The sequence below is a fragment of the Lepidochelys kempii genome, chromosome 10 (assembly GCF_965140265.1).
Source record: "Lepidochelys kempii isolate rLepKem1 chromosome 10, rLepKem1.hap2, whole genome shotgun sequence".
NCBI lineage: Eukaryota > Metazoa > Chordata > Testudines > Cheloniidae > Lepidochelys > Lepidochelys kempii.
Genome location: NC_133265.1, coordinates 34,181,441 through 34,198,266, shown reverse-complemented (window position 1 = coordinate 34,198,266; position 16,826 = coordinate 34,181,441). Strand labels below are relative to the sequence as shown.

General features: G+C 56.7%; 1 protein-coding gene across 11 annotated transcripts in view; it reads left to right on the top strand.

Moving 5' to 3' along the window:
• Positions 1-16,826, top strand: part of CORO7 (coronin 7) — a 185,120-nt gene that overhangs the window by 92,850 nt on the left and 75,444 nt on the right. The gene's annotated exons all lie outside the window — the stretch shown is intronic.

Here is a 16,826-nt window from a genome sequence, read left to right as displayed (position 1 = left end):
GGGGGGAAGCAGAGAGGAGAGGAGGAAGGGCTCCAGATTGATGCTCCGTTAAACCTTTCCCTGCTGCAATGAATAGTCTTATCAAGAGCTGTCCCTTAGAAACAGAAGATGTGAGTGTGTTCTCCTGGCTTGGCGAGAGGCTGCTCCCCCTTTGCGCTCTGAGGTATGCATCTCCACCTTCCCAGCCGCAGGAGCTCCATCTCATCCCTTTTATCAGCTTTAATGGAGGTTTTACGATGGCTTTTGTAGTGTGTTTCCCGAGCCCCATGAGTGCTGCTTTGACAGCTGGCCCAGGCATGGCAGCTCTGCGACTGAACCCCAGCCAGTGGCAATTAAAGCCAGGTGGAGCGGCGCTACTGTCTCATTTCGGGGGCAGGAGGGAACTGTCTCTTCCCTCCCCGCACAGACGATTGCCTCAAGCCCCTGTACTAATCATTCACTCAGCTGCAAGGTTCCCCTTGCTTTAACCTGCAAAAATCAGGGCAGCTGTATGAAGAGTGAGGGGGACTGAGCGCTGCTGCGGTCTGTGTGTCCCGGGCACTTTCTGCACCAGGGCCTTCCAGAGCCACCACAGACCTTCCCTGGCATTAAACCTCCTTCGGACAGCAGCTTTTGACAGGGTCGTTGTACTCGGAACAGTCAGAATACGCGCTCAGGAGCCCCTTCAGCAGCGCTAGGCTGGTGCAAGCAGCTCTGATTTCTTTTGGGGCATCCCAGGGCTGCATGACTCTGAACCTGGGGCTGTAGCTTGGTGTGTGGAGGGGGGTTGTGTCTCCAGTCAGATCCTCCCCGCTTCTGGGTGTGGGCTGGGCTAGGACTTGGAAGAGTGTTACCTAATCAAACAGCTTCTAAAGGTCTAATGGAGAGGAGGTGACCTAGACTGATAGAGCACTAGACTGGGACTTCAGACCCCTGGTTCTGTTCCCAACTTTACCCTAGGCCAGCTGGGTGACCTTGGACAAATTGCGGTGCCTCTCTGTGCGTCAATTTGCCCACCTGTGGAATGGGGACAACGATAACTGACCGCCGCTGTAGAGTGCTTGGTGATCTCAGGATGAAAAGAGCTGTGGAACAGTTAGGCGTTATCTACCATGTGCTCAAATGGGAGGGTCCCCCTTGCTTTTACCTGGCCACCATCACCTCTGTTAAAGTCCACGCTGCTAACTGGCTGGAGCACCATGCCTAGAGATCCTAGGCCAGGCAGAGCCATGAGAGATGCAAGAGACAAATGCACTAGCCAGCACCCATCAGCTGATAAAATAGGAAACTGGTTTCCTTTGACTCTGCTGGCCATGTGCCTGCCACCTAGTTCTTGTCCAGGGGCTGAGCTCCCTGGCTAGCTCTGGTCTAACACAACAGCAAGAAGTTGTAGCTCTGTCTGGTGCTTCAGTGGCCCCCAAAACTGCACTCTGTGGGCACCTCAGTCCTCCGTTTTATCTGTGAGCTGTCCTACGTGGGCACTGAGCCACAGTGAGCCTAAGGGACTTGACCAGGGTCACAAAGGAAGCTGTGGCACAGCAGGGAACTGGACCCAGGTCTCTGGAGTCCCAGGCTAGCTCTCTAACCCCTAGGCCATCGTTCCTGTCTGCCACGGTCCTGGCATGTATATATGGGGCCTCCTGGGGAGTGCTCCATCAGGCAGGGGACCTGATCCCGGGGAGCTGGATTGGAATGCTAGATCATCTCTGCCTCTGTCCCTCTCCCCCAGACACACACACAGCACTCTCCTCTGCTCTGTTTCCATCTCTGCTCAGAGACCTGGCCACCCCCTGTGGCAAAGGCACCTGGAGGTGCTGCCCCTGTAAGAGCTCCGGAGGTGGGACAAGGGTTTTCCCATTTCTGCTGATGCTGCTGTTGTGCAGAAACAGGTTCTGGAAACCCAGCATAACTCAGGGCAAACCCTGATATGTGCACTGCACTCTCTCAGCTGGCAAGCTGAAGGCAGAACACGGCAATTGCAAGCATGGTGCCATGTAAGAGAGGCGTCTACGGTTTTATACCATTCCCTTTGCAGTGCTATCAGAGGGCCTTACGAATGGGAGAAGTTATCCACTGGCTCTTGAGTTGAAGACGGAAGTGCTGGATGGAGCCCCATTAATAATCCAAATCCGAGGCGGTTTAATCAATTAGCCACAGCATTTAAAACCCTCTCCAGAGCAAGCCGCGTGGAACAGCCGAGCCATGGTCAATCCAATGAGCTCTGCCAGGGAAAGGCTTGAGATGGCCCCAGGGACCCCTGACCAGCACAACCCTGCTCATGTCACTTTCTCAGTGAAGGGCTGGGAGCTTTAGCTTAACCCCTCCCATCCCGCTGCCCCTTGCACCTGCTGTGCTGCTGCCACCCGGTCACCTTCTTCCAGTGACACTCTAACAGATCCGTGCCCTTAGCGGCATGGCCAGTTCGCTCTGCTTTGGCCGTCCCATTGCTGGTGCCTTTGGCCGTGGGAGCGCAGGAATGGCCTCCTGGGATCAGACCAATGGGCCAGCTAGTCCAGGATGCCATTGCAAACAGGGGCCAGAACTAGATGGTTCAGAGGCAGGTGTCAGACCCACAATAGCCCCGGTGGCATAATCTGGCTCCCACAGAGAGCTCGGGGAGACATAGTGGGTAGAGCTTGGCTCAGGCCCTGAGCAATCGCTCTGGATAAGCTTGGTCCGTTCTCAGCCTTAATGGCTTCCTGGGGCAGTGAGGAGCCGGGAGATGGCACAGCCTGGGAGGTACGGGCCATATCTGGCTGTTTCTCCTGCTGCTGCCCCCCGCACATGTAGCTAGGGTCTCAGACAGGACAGCACTCAGGCACCAAGTCTTTCGCACTGCCAGTAGGAATGAGTAGAAATGGGCTTTCTTGCCTGCCAGTCTCTTCCTAGGACTCACTGGAGTCAGGGTGCAAGTCTCCAAGATATCTGCATCCCAGGGCCCCTGCTAGGCCCATCCAGCCAGTCAGGGTCTGCGCAGAGCCCTCAGTTCCACGCCCGGTTCTGGGGACTCTGCTTTCGGACAGGTGATGTGGATAGTGTGGCAGTGAGCTACCAGAGATGCTAGGCAGAGATGCTGGAAGAGCAGGGGGCAGATTTTCTGAGGTATTTCGGCATGTGAATATCTTTGAAAACCTGGCCTAGGGAGCTTTCTCTCTGCTGCTCCCGCCTCGCTGCCCCTGCTGCTCTACCTCTTGTCCCCGAGCAGTGCTAAACCCCCCTGCTACCCCTTCTCCCATGTGCCCGTCTTCATGGCCCAGCCTGCTTCTTTAACAGTGACTCGTGTCCTGTGCGCCAGAGGGGCATGGGGCTTTGTTAGCTGTGGAGATCAGAGGCACTCGCCAGTACTGGGAACACCAGCTGGCAACATCCTTGGCAGGCTGGCTGCCTTCTTGCCGTGCAGGGAAACTTTGGTTCCCACCCCACAGAAAGAACAATGTGACTCTAATGCTTAGCCCCCAGCCTTGGCTCTGAGAGATCCCGTAAGAGTGAGTGGTAGCACCCCACTGGAGCTGCTTCTGCTCTGGCATTGCAGAGCTCCCCTAGCTCAAGTGGTGGAGTTGGGAGTTCTAGTCCCAGCTCTCCTGGGGGTGTAGCACAAGGATCCAGGACAAGGCCACGTTTAACCCTTCCCTGGCCGGCTCTCCCTGCCACATGCTCTGCAGCTGTGTGCTCCTGGGCAAGGGGGAGGGGAAGTTGCCTTTGACCCGAGCTCAGAGGCCATTTCCCCTGCAGCGGCGGGGGAGCCAGGCTGGCAGCCTGCATGGCTCTGGATAGGCCCAGCCACTGCTTGGAGTGAGGTCTGGCTGGGGCGATGTCGGCAGCAATGGGCGACCCCCCACTTGGGTCTCGATGGCTGAGGAGAGGAGGGAATTCCTGACTTCCCTTTGTTTGCAAGCCACTTTCTTTCAGATCCAGCCCTGAGTCAGTGGCCTCCACCACTCCCCCTCCCATCAAGACTTTGGGCTGGAGATGGCTGCTGACAGTGGGAAGGGGGCTTTCCTCCTTCCTTTGTCTTCACTGGGGAGGGAGGGGCTGCAAAGAGCGAACAAGGGGCTCAGAAAGCTGATGGGAGCCGAGGCACGTAATTGATCACTAACAGTTCTGGCGATTCTGTTCCCCACGTCCTGGCTGCCTGGGGGTTATAAACTGGGGGCTCGGCTGTCACTCTGTGGGTGTTCCCAGCCTCCCCGGCTGCCCTGCAGAGCCGCTCCAGCCAATCCCAAACCCGCCGGGCTCCCCTTTCAAATCTTGCCCTTTTTCCCCTAGGATGAACTATTCCTGGCGGCTGATCCCCCACCATCAGAACCAGGCCCGCTCTGCTAGTGCAGTCAGAGCCAGGCGGGGAGCGAGCCAGGTGTTGGCAATCCCATAGGGCAGCTGCTTCCTAAGCCTTGCCTAGAGAAGCTGGCATTCTTCTGGTCCCAGGGGCCAGGACTCCAATGTTCGGAGGGTCCCAAAGCAGTGAAGGCAATTAGCCGCAGCTGTCCCTTGAGAAAGTCTCCAGGCCCTTTGATCTTCCCTCCCACTCAGCTGGAGGGTGAGCTGAGGTCTTGGAGGGAATGGACCGGTGAGCATGGCTGCAGGCACTGCTGCTTGCAGGTGGTGAGTGCTGATCCATTGGACACGCAGGTTCCCAGGTCTCGTTGGGGGCCAGTGAGGCCCTGGCTCTGGGCATGCCCCGCCAGCTGAAGCCTGCAGCTGTGCTCCCAGCATTGAAACGATTTGAGGTCTCTTGAATCTCATTTCCTCTTGTCGCCCCCACATACCTGAAACAGACAGAAGTTGGTGATGACCGCGTCGAGCTCAGGGAGGGTTGGGACCTCGGCGCTGACATGCCAGGCCCAGAGTTCTACATGGAACTCAACGGGTAGCGAGACCCCAGCCCTGGCACCCAGCGTGGCCCCCTGCTGCGTCTGGGCCGCAGCGAAGGCTGCCCGGGGAGATCCCCGTTTACCACCAAGATTGAAGCCTTTGAAATGGCTCCCCAGGGTGAGGGTTATAACATAGCACACCCCCTGGTTAACCTGGGGCTGGCCTGGAAGAGGCAGCTGCATGAAGCCTGGGGGCAGATGCCAAACCTCCCCTGGGGCCGGGTGATTCAGGGAGGTGGCGAGCGAGCGGAGGGAGAGGCCTGGCTGGAGCGGGGAAGAGTTCTTGCTGAAGCAAGAAGTGGGGCTGTTTTTCCATGACTGGACAAAGTAATTCTGGTGACGGGATGGGGGGGGAAGGCAGGGCCTGGGTAAGTGCTGAGGGGTGTAGTAAGGGAGACCACATCACACAAACCACCCGCTTGGCTGGCCATCTCTGAAGACTGAACGGAGCCATGGATGCCAAGGTCAGGACTGAGGCACGTTGTGGGGGGGGGAGCAGCCCAGGGGAATCTTGTCCTGGCGCTGCCTGGATGCTGCAGCTGGGCTGTGGCTTGTCTCTAAAATGGTCAGCCTGGCCCCTTTCACCAGCAGGGAAAAACCAGCCTTGCCGAATGTTTGCTGTCAGCAGTTTGTTGTCATATTCAGCAATGACACAGCTCTGTGCTGTGTGTGCAGATTCCCTCCGCACCTTGTGCCAGTGTCCCTCTCCCCGTCGCCCCGCATACCGCTAGCTCATCCAGATTGAGACACAAGGCGAAGAAATTCAAAGGCGGGGGCAGATTCTGCTCTGGCACTGCATGATACAGCACTCTCATGAACCCCTGCCTGGCCCAGGGCTCCCGCCTCCCCCGGTGCATTAGCACCCGTGGGATGGTGCGTAACCTTGATTGCCGTTCCTTGAGACACAGGCCTGGCAGGGCTTGGGACTGGTGCTGCAAGACGCATCGCTTTGCTTGGACGTCGCTTGAAGAAGCGGCTCCCGAGGTCATCTGAAGGTGCTAGCCGGCGTTTCATTGGTGAGGGTACCATTGCATGCTGTGCCAGAGACCAGCGCGATGCCCTTCCTATGGGGAGAAGGGCTGCACAGGAGGAACTCCTGGAGAGAAGTGGGAGCTGCCATGTGGGTGCCCTGGCACCATGCAGGGTACCCCGGCCAAAGCCTGCCATTTTCTCTGCTTCTTCCCCCTGAAAGGGTTAATAGTGCTTGGTGAGCTGGGTTGCTGCAGGACAGGGCTGACCTGGTAATTGCTCCCTGTAAAAATAGCTGCATGCGGGGTGAGGGGCCAGCTGGCTGATGGAAGGCGGCTAGCAGTGCAATTGCTGAAATGACTCCCAGATGGGCCGGTGCCCTCGTCCCAGCTGTGGTTCTGGCATACGCCCGCCTGCCCGCACATATGGCTCTGCAGCTTACTGGGAAGCAGGCAATTGCTCTCCCTTGCACACGGGCTCTAAATGGGAGGCAAGATATAGATACACCCTCGTGCCCTGCCCTGGGTGCTGGGATGCATGGGTGCATGTCACTGGGCGAGCTGGAGCTGTGCCAGAGCGCTGAGCTCTAAGCTAGCAGAGGGAGCAGGTTGGATCATGATGCTGGGAGTGCAGTGCTAGCACAGGGGTGAAGTACCCTCCCGGGGAGTGCCCCTGAAACCCCACTGCTGGCTGCCCCGTCCCGCTTGCTTTGGACATGGTTGGAGCAGATTTTTACATAGGGAGGATTGTGCCCTGGTGTTTTCTCTTTAAATCTCCCTCCATCAGAGCATCCCAGCTGTCCAGCCTTGCTGCCACATCTCCTCGGCCAATAGGGTGTGGCCAATAGGGTGGCACACAATTAACCAGCACCCTTGGTACTCCAGCTCCCAAAGCCCTCTGCAGTTGCCATGGGGCTGGTGGTGAGGGGAAGGGAGCTGCAGAAAGCACAGAAGGTGTAGCAGGAAGAGGAGAGGTCCCTGCTGCTTGAGTGACTGAAGAGGAGGCTGGCCAAAGCCCTGCAGACCACCTTGCCCAGCTGGCCTTGGTCTTTCTGTGTCCAGTCGGAGTCATCTGTATACTGTCAGTGACCATCTATACTTCCCTGGGCCAAGGGCAGTGAGGAAGGTCTGCTAGAGTCCATTGAATGGGGCTGGATTTACCCACAGTCACTGCAAATGGATACTGGTGGCCAACAAGCCCTCCTCAGGCAAGGAACCTCTCCTGGGCTGGAGTAAAGGTGGAAAACCTTGCATGGATGCTGGGCACAATGTTGGATGGCAGAGAGAAACCTGTGCTGGATTCTCATGGCCAGCAAGCTCTAGCCCTGTTTAGCCTCGGGGCAGGGAAGCTTTGCAGAGATGGAAAAGATTGGGGCTGCTAGGTTTAGAGAGGAGTCAAACAATGGGATCTGGCTCAGAGAAGGGAGATCAGGATAGTCTAGTCCCCTTTCCCACATGAGACCAAGGGGACAGCTCATCAAACTGAAAAGGACACTTTAAAACTGACTAAAAGACATGCTCTTTCCACACACACACACACAGAGCCTGCGGAACTCATTGCCACAAGAGGTCAGTGAGGCCAGGAGCTGAGAGGGGTTTGCTTGGCTATTTCTGTGGATGATGAGAACATTCAGAATTACAATAATAAGGATTAAATAAAGAATTTGGGAGGAGCTATAAACCCTCCTGTTCCAGGGCACGAGCCAGCTTCTAATTGCTTGGGTCAGGAAGGAACTTCCCTCGTGGCCAGGCAGCCCAGAACTGCAGGGCTCTCACACCTTCATCTGGAGCGGCTGTGGCCAGTGTCAGAGACAGGATCCTGGGTCTGCTCCAGCCTAGCCATTGCTATCCTCTGTGATTAGAGCATCTGTCAGAGTGTGCTTGGCACGCAGCACCGGAAGGAGAGAAACCCCACTGAGATTAGCAAATGGCAGCCTTGTCGAGTGTGGGTCTGGTGTGGGATGTGTGCCTCACGCAAAGCTCCAAGGCCCTGGCAGTGGCTTCCTGCTCAAGCTCTCAGTTACCAGCAAGGGCTGGATTTAATAGTAAGAGGGATTTGGGGTTTAATTGCAGGGGTTTTGCAATCCTTCCTCGGTGCTGATTCAGCACCCAGGAATTAGCAGCCGCTGCACAATGGGCCTCCTCTAATCTGCTGCTGGCACACTCCGCTTGCACTGCTGCTGGCAGTGGGGCACTATTGGTGTCAGGAAGCTGCGTGGTAGCTTTGGTCTCTGATGGAAGGTTTGCGCCGGGCTGCCCTTGGATGCCAGCTGCTGGGCGATGGTTCCGAAATGGCTGTGACTTCCCAGGGACCCTGTGGGTTGAGTGTCTGCAGATTACGGGCACAGTGATCTGTGGCTGTGGTAGAGGATCTCCCGCCACCTTACAGCCTCCTGTTCTCTGCCTGGGGCTTCCAGGTCAGGCCCTAAGCACGACATTGCTTTGGTGTAAGTGAAGTGGGGCTCAGCGCTGGGGCATTTGGGCTGTGATAGGCAGGAGGATCTAATGGTCCCTTCTGGCCTTGATCGCTACGGAAGTAGGAGGACTTTGGTCTCCAGGGCTGTGGACCCAGCAGCTTTCACCAGCACCAGGCTCGCAAGGGATCACTTCCTGGGGAAGTCGTCTGTGCATCTGGGGCCCTGTAAGCTGCCCTTACCTGGGCTTCCTGTGGCTGGCGCTGCGTCCTCTCAACTCTTTGCAGTGTTGTTTGCCAGCAGTTCAGGTCATCTCTGCCTCCAGTCAATGGACTGGCCTTCTGGGCCATGCCTGTCCCTGATCTAGTGGGAAGGGTGACAGTCCAGTCGTGGACTGCCCTCCCTCTCCTCCCAGCACCTGTGCTGTGACAATCACGCCCTTCTGGGGGTCTCTAATGCCAGTGTCCTGCTGAATTCTAACTGTGAGTGATATGCTTGCTGCCTAATGTACCCCTGCCATTTCCGTTAGACACAGCAGCCTGTGGCAGGAGATGAAGTGGAGTGTTGCTGTGTGCTGTTCCATAGTTGCTGTGATCCACCCTAGAAGTGGCTGCATTTAACCTGGGTGAACCACCTAGATCTCTTTCTTACCTCCCAGGGTGCTGGGTTGCCTACCCAGCTGGTTTGTAACGTGTCATCAGGGCTGCCAGCAGCTGTCTCCATCTATATGTTCAATAACAGCCAATTGACATACCTGTTAGGCCATGCAGTAGGCAGCATCCGGTGCCCCTTGTGCTGACAGCCCTGGCGGATGAGCTGGGGCCGGGGAGTTGGACCCTCTCTGGAGAATCAGGTTGAGGAGCTGAGCCTCCTCGCTCTGCGCTGACCCGCTGTCTGAGTGGCATTGTTGCCTGGCCAACTGACAAGCGAGGTTCCATGGCGAGGCATTTCACCTGACCAAGGCCAGACCTGCCTCCTCCTTGCCATTCCCATGCACAACAGCCAGTCTGCCCTTTCTTTCCCGAGCGGACCAGGAAACACAGCACAGGGCTCTCGCTTTCCCCTCTTGTGCGTACAGGAGCGGGTGTCGTGCAGCGGCAGCTCTCCACGGCTCCTGTTCTGCGCGCATCTCACAATGACTACAGTGCAAAGCTGTATAATGCCTCATTTGTTGTCTCGCATTGGAAGATCCAGGGAGCGCAGTCTGGCTGCGATCAGCTGCTTCCCTGTACAAGTCTATTTACCCAGCAGGTCAGGAGCCAGTGCCTGGACGGCTGCTGTCGGGTTTGAAGGGGGCGAGGATGGCCGAGAATGCTGCAAAGCAACAGTTAACAGTCATCCTGGCGGTCTGGCTGCCCCCTCCTAGCTGTCCACCCACCTTCCACTGGTTAACAGAAAACTTGGACTTGAGTGAGGATTTTTCATCTCTTCGTTGTGGGGATGGAAAATATACAAAGCTCCCCACAAAGATATTTAGTCAGCAGCAATTTTCAGAGGAATTTGGGATGTTAATTTAAAAAATCTGCTGGGAGGGGACTACAATGGACCCTTTGAAAGGGAGAGGGCGTCCCTCGTGCCTGGCTGCAGAGATCTGAGTGCCAGCTCCCAGAGAGACAGCCCCTCCTCTAATAGAAAGCAGCCCTCCAGGAAGTTCACCTGAGGAGTGACTCAGAAAAATCCAGCTTGGTCCAGATGTGCCTCTGCTAGATGATCTGCTGTCCAGACCAGAATCCTCCGGGCACTGGGCAACTTCTCGCGCCAGGCCATCTGCGGGCATCAGCCCTTGGTACCTGGAGCTGCCAGGCTGCAGCTCACAGTAGAACTCCAAGGGTCCTGCTGGCTCCTCTGCCCTGGGCCAGCTTCAGCTCTGCTCAGACACGGGATTTGAGGCTGAGCTTTGGGGCTGGGTGAGGGAGTTCAACTTACGACCTGTGCGAGGGAGCTAAAATCCAACTGGTGGTTAGAGCTTTAGGCATAGGGCAAGTGCTCCTGGGAGAGAGAATGGAGGCAGCCAAACTCTACCCATGTAATAGCTACGGTCTTGCAATCTCCACCTCACCCCTTGCCCACCCCAGTCCTTGGCTTCCCCTGCCAACAAAGGGGCTGGCTAGTTCCAGTAGACGAGGCTGGTTTTTATGATGTGACCACTAAGAACTGGCCTGAGATCAGCATCCAAGCTTGCTTGGGCCCCATTAAACTGAAGTAATAGCTCTGGGGCTGTACCAGTCTGGGTCATGTTCACACTGGCTAACGAGGGGCAAAGGCTCCATTTCTCATGACCAGCCCCAGACCACGATTCCATAGACAGGGAGTATAACCTCTCTAGCTCCCCGTAAAGGAGTCAGGATGGCCAGTGGTTAGGGTGCTAGCCTCTGAGATTCAGGAGATCTGTATCCAGGTCCCTGCTCTGCCACAGACACCCTCTGGGACCTTGGTCAAGTCACTTTGTCCCATCCGTCCAATAGCCCTGCCCTGCTCCTCAGGGATGAATACAGAAAAGGCTGTGAGGCGCCCACCTGCTCTGGCGTTGGTGGCGAGGGACGTAGCGACGGTAGATGTTATTTATGATAGATTATCGCAGGGCCTAGCGGCCCCAAGCACTGAGCAGGGCCCCATTGTGCTAGGTGCTGTCTAGCCATGCGATAAGAGGCAGTATGTGAAGGGAATGTGGAGATTGTGGCGTTAAATGCTCCCAAGGCAGGTGCAGGGGCTGAGGCAGTATCCCGTAGCCCTCCCCTAGACCCAGTTCTCCTGCTGGCGTCAGTGCTCCAGGAGTGGAGGCAGGTGACTGGGAAGATGATCCAGCCCTGTGCCATGGTCAGGTGTGCGAGAGAATCCCTCCACATGCTCACTAACTGGCCTGCTCCAAGGCTCCCTGCTGCTCCTCGGGGAACCTGATCTCCAGGTCACATTCCCCCTTTCAAATGGGGGAACCCTGTCAGTTCCGTGGCTGCTAGGAGCCAACAAACCTCTGTCTGAGGAGATGGGTGTCTGAGTCACTCTCCTGGCAAGCAGAACGGCTGACCTGTGTCTGCTCAGATGTTCCAGATGAAGCTGCACACTGGGCAGAGACAGGTCTCCAAACTCCAGCCCGAAAGGGGAACGAGTCAGAAACTGAGCGAGTGAAAAGAGGAGGCTACAATGGAAACCACTGGGCAGCTTTACCTAGTCCCCCTGCTCGCATCCACTGGGTGTGTGTGAGTGTGAAGTGTGTGTGCATGCATGTGCGAGGTGTGCGTGCGTGTGGGTGTGTGCTCACTTATAATCAAGGCTGCTAAAGAAGTCCCAAGGGGCTGGATAGTGCTGGCCCACAGGAGCTGTCAAGCAAGCACGGGCCAAGTGAACATGTTCTGCCCTGTGAGACACATGCAAGCTGCACCGAGGCCAGCAGTCTCCTGTGTACATGCGTGTGGCTGGGCCCTTAACAGTCCTGTGACACTGCCCAGCAGCGATCGCAATGAGCTGCCCAGCATGCCAGTGCGGTGCGTCAGTATCCTGGCCCAGTATCCTGGCAGGGAAGTTGTGGCACACAGGGAGCTCTCCTGCCTCGGGGCTGTGCTTAGCCACCCATCCTTCCCCCCCATAGCACACTCCTGACAGCACTCGGCTCCCCAGCCCTCCCCCAAGTCACCGCACTAGGGACATGTGAACGGGCCTGAGGCCTCGGCATTACGCGCAACGGTTCGGGCTCTGCAGCAGCCGTGGCAGGGCTGGTTCCTTGTGTGAACTGCTGGGGGAACTGGGGGTTAATGGCGACACTTGGAGGACTCGGGAGAACACGGGGAGCCCCACACCTCAGCTCTGGAAGAAGGGGCATAGACAGTGTGCACGGAGGGACAGGGAACAGCCGCCTGAGCAGTGGGGAGAAATGGCCTTTGACCTGTGTGTTTATAATGGCGCAGCCTCACCTTGGCTGAGGGCCCAGGTCTGTCACCCTTGCCGGTGCCCCTTGCTCCCCAGGGAAGGCTATTGCACCAGTGGGGTGGCCCATAGGCTGCAGCTCCATCCGGCAGGAGGCAGGGCAGCGGGATGTTGGCTGGCGCTCAGTGCAGTTCTCACAGTGGGGTCCATGTCACTAGCGTTAAGGAGATCGTTAGACCTGACCCCTGCTGCATGGGGTGAGCTTTGCATGCTCAGGCTGGCATCATTGGTGCAGCGGTTAGCACTCTGCCAAGTACAGATTCACGGTACGTTAGCACCTCGGAAGGGAAAGCCTCCAGCCCAGGGAGCCAAGGAGCTAACTGCACTGACCAGATGCCAGCCTCTCCCATACGGTCCCTAGGATGTCTCACACCTCTGGCAGCCACACCCAGCCAGGCTGCACAATTCCCCCGCACCCGCGGCTCGCCCAGCAGAACCGGGCCACTCAGGGGCCAGGGCTTGGCCCTGGGCGCTCACTTCTCCAGGAGGCATTATTGTATGTCCGCACCACCACATGTGGCAGGCAGGAAAGCTTTTGTCCATGTGATTGAGGACAGAAAAAGCCAGGCCGGGGGGGTCAGGAGCAAGGGGTCTGGGCAGAACTGGGGGGGCAGGCCCAGGACTGAAATAGCAGCAGCGCAGGTTGGTGAGGGTGGGGTATTGGCCCAGCTCTGGGGGTGCAGGTGCTCAGTAGCTGGTACAGTTCAGATCTTAGGGGGGCATGCTCAGAGGCGGGGGCTGCTTGCACTGGGTCTGACTCAAATCTCTGCTGTTCTCTCACAGCCAAACTTGTCTGGTTGGCAACACCTGCTCAGCAGAGGCCCTGCGCTGGGAAACTCAGGCTGCTGCAATGGAGAGGGAAAGGGAGCCAGGGAAAAGCAGTGCCGGGGGGCCTGACTATCTCAGCCCTCTGCTCTCTGAGAGCCCTGCCTGCCCCTGCACTTCAGAGGGGAGCGGGGCTAGGGGCTGCAGGCCACACTCTGCTCCATGTGTAATCCGAGTTCTGTAATGCTCCATTAATCAGAGCCAGGCGGGTCCGTCAGCGAGTGCTGGGGGAGGGGGGCTATGGAGGGGGAGGCACGGCGGGTGGATGAAGAAATGAGAGGCAGCTGTGTAAATATTGATGGAATTCGGCTAAGGAAAAGTGAAACCAACTGAATTCTAAATTCTCGGACTCCCAAGTCTCCATGTAAACACACTGGGGCTGCCTGAAGCCAGCCAACCCTCCTGCAGGCACGCAGACCACTAGGGAAACTGCCCCCTGCCCCCGTGTACCCAGTACAGCACGCGCTGTGGGGCAGCTTGTCTTTCATTCATCCCCTGGGCTGAGGCACAATGGGCTGGCTTGAGTACAGTGACCCAGCCCCCGGTGCCTGCCCAGGCTGGAGCTGGGCGGAGGACCCTGATGGTGCTAGCTTTTTGTCCTGTGGCTGAACATCCCCTCTGCCCTCTGATGTGCCTGCAAAGGTGGAGCGGAGCACGAGATCTCTGCTGACCACCCGGCTTGGCTTGTAGGCAGGACACGTCCCATCGCTGCTGGTTTCGGAGTGGTTGGACAGTGATGGGATCGGACGGAGGCTGGAGCGAGAGGGACCCTGCAGCGGGCTGGCGTGCCTGGCTGGGAAAGCCATTTTCAGGAGCTCCTCCAGGCTGATCCTATCCCTGTGCTTCAGCTCTACCCTGCGCGATAGTTCCACCTGCAGCCGTACCCCCTGAGACTGAGCGCCCATCTGACCCCCTGCACTGCAGGAAGGGGTGTTGGCGATTCCGTAGGTGGCTGTCTCTACCTTACGCCTGCCCTAACCCAGCGTCCCAACACTGTGCCAGGAGGACTCTGCCAGTGGAGGTTCCATTGATCCCAAGCAGGCTCTCACCCCGGCATCTTGGCCAAATTCCACTCCAGTGGTTATGGTCTGTTTCCTTGCCATTCCATGGGATATGGTGGTTTCTTCTTCACTTCCAGGCCTAAGCTGTTGGGTAATGTTGCTATGGTTTAATTAGCCACTGCTGCTTTCTGCCCCTCAGAGGTGGCTGCATTTCAGTGGTGGGTGATGTCTGGCAGCCCTGTGGGAGCCTGCATGCTGACGTGTTAGACACTGAGCATGGGGCTGCTGTTTTTGCAGCGAGCGGGGAGTGGTCTCCTCCCTGGAGCGCCTTGGAAGCAGCCTGCCCTGCATTTCCTGGGCATAAGGGCCAGGGTCTTTTGCACTGCCATTCCCAGAGCTGTAATGTTGTGTGTCATGCTCCAGCTGGGTGTTCCTGTGGGGTTGGGGCTCAGTGCTGGGCTGGCAGCCCAGCCCTCCCTTAACTCTGAGGAGCTTTGTTCAACTGGTTGTTAATCAGCCAGGTGGAACCTGCAGCCTAGCTGCTGGGAGGGAGAACTCGCCATTCTTTGCCTGGCGACTGACCAGCCTGTGATCTGACCTGCTGTTGGAAGCGGGGGCGGCTGGAGAGGGATGTATTCGTCACCCTCCGACCTCAGCCAAACCCCTTGCTGCAGCAGTTCTCCCTGGAGCTGGGCAGTGGGCAGAGCAGAACTAAGCTAGCGGGACCAGTTCCTGGCACCTCCACCATCCCCACGGAGGGTGAGCATGTAGAAAATCCACCCGCTCGACTTCTAGGAGTTCCCTGACTGTTTCCTATGAATGTCAGGTCTCATTCAAAGGTGAGCTGCACAGGAGTACCGTACAGGCCTTCACAGTGTTGAAAGGGGATTGGGTTTACGTTTATTTGGGGTTTACGTTTTTCACATTAGAAATGTATGTTCTGCCTACCCTGGAAGGTCTGTGGCTGACTGGGGAACTGGTAGCTTTTTGGTACCTGAGATACTAAGGAAATAAAACCTGATGCCTGGAAGCGCAATGAGTTTTATTCAGGTTGTTTAAAACCCTGGTTGTTTTCTTGTCAGCATCTATTCAACATGGGGGGGAAGGAAATATCTCGCTAGCAGCAAAGGACTGAGAAAAGACCCAATCCACATCTGAGTCCTCCACCAAAACAGGAAGCTCAGATCTGTTGTTCCTGCTAGTTCAAAGGTTAAAGACACAAAACAAACCCAAACGCACAGTCGCCCTCCTCAATCCAGAACCGAAGCCAAGAGGGACCTATAGCCAGTGTATTTCCTTTGCAAGTCACCTTTAAAAGGGAGGAAACAAGGAAGTTTCTGTCCCCCACAGCTCCAAAGACCTTTCCCAGGGTAACTGACATATGGGTGTCTGCAGACAGGCTGTGGGTCAGCCCAAGAGAAAAGGGAGCTGCCACACCCCACCCCACCCCAGCCCCTTGGGGCTTAATGGGCTGTTAACCTGGGAACCTCAGAGGCCTTGCCTGCACTGAGGAAGTACACACAACCCCCTGCGCCCCAAGGGCCTAGCATGATGCAGTGGTGCTAAAGCCAATGGGAATCAGTAGCGCAGACATGACCCTACGCCCAGCAGTGCCTTGAGCAACATTTACAGTGGCCACTCCACGAGCTGCCAGAGTGGGCCCTTGGTGGGAGTTGTTCTGTGTGTTTCTCTTGGACAGGGGGCTGCTGAAACGCCAGCGGGGTGAGCCGCTCAGTCTCCAACTGACTCGCTGATCCACTGGGCTGCACAAACCTCCATGTCCCAGCCTCCCCCGAGATAAGCCTTGGGCTAGGCAGAGCCAACCTCTGCAGAAATGGCCGCTCCCATGACATGGAGAGGGGAGGGAATTTGCTGGACTCCTCAAAAAGGTGAAATGACCATTGGCGCCCTGGGGGCAGGAAAGGCTTGGGCACAGTGGGGCAGCCAGCTGGATTTCCCAGGGCTTCCCTCCTGCGTCTAGCAGTGAAAACTGTTCCCGTTTCATAAGCTAATAAACCCTGCTAACAACTGGCATCTGGTGTTGAGAGGAGGGAGGAGCCTGGGAGAACAGCAACTAGCGATATCAAAATCCTAATTTTGGCTCAGAGCCTGGCGAAGCATATGGTGCTTGTGTGTTTGTATTGCACCAGGACTCTCTTCCCGACAGACACTTGGGCGCAAGGTTCATCCAGGGAAAGGAATTCACCTTATCAGGTCGGCCTGCGGAAACAGGCCTGAGCAGCCACTGACAGCTCCCCCATTACTCCTCACTCCCCATCCTCCAGCAGAGGAGATTTAGATGAGGCTTCTGGTCTTTTTAACAGAAAGAAATCTTGTCAGAGCATCGTCTGACTCATGTACTGGCCAGAACCGAGCTCCGTTCTCCATCCTGCACAGATAGTGCCTGTCTCCATCTCTTGTCAGCGTTTTGAGGCAGGACCTTTGTGTTCTGTGTTTGTTCAGCGCCTAGCACAATGGGGGCCTGGTCCATAACTGGGGCTCATAGGCTCTGCTTCAATACACATAACTATACCGAGCAGTTAGAATGCTCCCCCGATGTAATCTCAAAGCATTTTACCAACCTGGATGAGCATCATCGAATGGGAAACTGAGGCAGAGCTACTTGCCCAAAGCTGCACAGTGGGAAGTGGCACAGTTGGGAATAAAAGCCAGGCATCCTGGATTCTCCACTTGGTGCCCTGACCCTTGGACCATGCTCCCACCCTAGATGGTGCAGATCTGCCACCAGTACTGCTAATTGAAATGGTGGTCTGGTTACATATGCTACAGAGAGGGCAGGTTGTCTTGGGTTAGAGGGTCTTTTGCCACTAGCTGGCCTGTCCACAT